At 39.3% G+C, this 1930-nt stretch overlaps 1 protein-coding gene across 4 annotated transcripts in view; it reads left to right on the forward strand.

Annotated features, from left to right (window-relative positions):
- Window positions 1-1930, forward strand: part of SKAP1 (src kinase associated phosphoprotein 1) — a 313962-nt gene that overhangs the window by 34068 nt on the left and 277964 nt on the right. The gene's annotated exons all lie outside the window — the stretch shown is intronic.

Below are 1930 nucleotides of genomic sequence, written 5' to 3' on the forward strand. Positions count from 1 at the left end.
ATTGTAATAGATAATGAAAAAATTATACATCTTACCATAATGTAGAATCAGTGGGAGCCTTGAGCTTGTTTTCCTACAGCTAGATGGTTCCATTTGGGAGTGACAGGAGACAGTGACAGATCGTCAGGCATTAGATTCTCATAAGGAGCACACAGCCTAGATCCCTTACATGTACAGTTCACAATAGGGTTTGCACTCCTATAAGAATCTAATGCTGCCACCGATCTAACGGGAGGTAGAACTCAGGTGATAATGCAAGTGATGGAGAGCAGCTGTAAATACAGATGAAGCTTCACTTGCTCACCTGCTGCTCACCTCCCACCATGTGGCCCTTTATTTAGAATTTCATAATTATCAGATCACTGAAGAAATAAGGTTCCGGAACTGTGGCCTGGGGTTGGGACCCCTGATATATATGATACAGTTTCATATTACAGGCACAATTTTTGGAGGTGGAAAATTTTAACTATATGATTTATATGCTTTTGGGGGATGACAAACCTTTTGCACAGAATAAAATGTGTAGCTAGTATTTTTGGCAATCGTAATCATTAACAATGTATTGTTTGAATGTATCTGATTAACAATGTATCTTTGAAAATTTGTAGGTCCCCCAGTTTCTTCCTTCAACGTAACGTGGTTTGTTCCATATTACGTATTTCCATCATGTTCCCCCCCCCCCCCCGCTTTTTTTTTTCTTTAGGTGGAGTTTTTCGCTCTTGTTGCCCAGGCTGGAGTGCAAGGGCGCTATCTTGGCTCACCGCAACCTCCACCTCCTGGGTTCAAGCGATTCTCCTGCCTCAGCCTCCCAGGTAGCTGGGATTACAGGCATGTGCCTAATTTTGTATTTTGTACTTTTGGTAGAGACGGGATTTCTCCATGTTGGTCAGGCTGGTCTCAAACTCCTAACCTCAGGTGATCTGCCTGCTTCAGCCTCCCAAAGTGCTGGGATTACAGGTGTGAGCCACCATGCCCAACTCATGTCTCTATTTTATAATATATGTTCACATTAATTGCAGTTCCCATCTCTTGAAGACATTTTTCTTTCCCATGTGGGTTCCTTCACTTAGTTATGTTATAATTTTCATTGATTATATATCTGTTAAGGTTTCCTCTTTGAATGCTTGCCCTTTTGTTGTTGATTTTTGCAATTCAGCTCTATTTTTTATTTTGGGTCTATTTATTGATATTTCTTGCTAGCTTCTATTGGCCTATGACCTTCTGTGACTTATAATATTTACATGTCTATGAAACTGACAGTCCAGGCCAGGTACGGTGGCTCATGCCTGTAATCCCAGCACTTTGGGAGGCTGAGGCGGGTGGATTGCCTGAGCTCACAAGTTTGAAACCAGCTGGGCAACATGGTGAAACCCTGTCTCTACTAAAATACAAAAAAATAGCCAGACGTGGCAGTGTGCACCTGTAGTCCCAGCCACTCAGGAGGCTGCAGCAGAAGAATTGCTTGAACCAGGGAGGTAGAGGTTGCAGTGAGCCAAGATCATGCCACTGCACCCCAGTGTTTGGGCGACAGAGTGAGACACCATCTCCAAAAAAAAAAAAAAAATAGTTTATCCTCTGCCATCAGTGATAATTAATATATAAATGTTTATTTAAAATGATTTAGAAAATAGTTATTTCTTGTGGTTAATATATGTGGTAGTATTCTAAGTTCATAGCAAGGTCTTGGATTATTAGAACATTTCATCTACAGGTATATATAAAATTTTAATTATTATTTATTATGGTAAAATATACATAATATCAATTTTGCCATCTCAACTATATACAGTTCTGTGGCATTAGGCACATTCACATTATGCTACAACTATAATATTTTTAAAAAGAAAACAATACCCATTTCTTAATCCTTCTGATTTTCCTTTCTCCTTAGTACATCTTTTCTGTTTTATCAACTTTTCTTTTCTTTTAG

Source organism: Saimiri boliviensis, chromosome 17, assembly GCF_048565385.1.
Source record: "Saimiri boliviensis isolate mSaiBol1 chromosome 17, mSaiBol1.pri, whole genome shotgun sequence".
In the NCBI taxonomy this organism is placed as follows: domain Eukaryota; kingdom Metazoa; phylum Chordata; class Mammalia; order Primates; family Cebidae; genus Saimiri; species Saimiri boliviensis.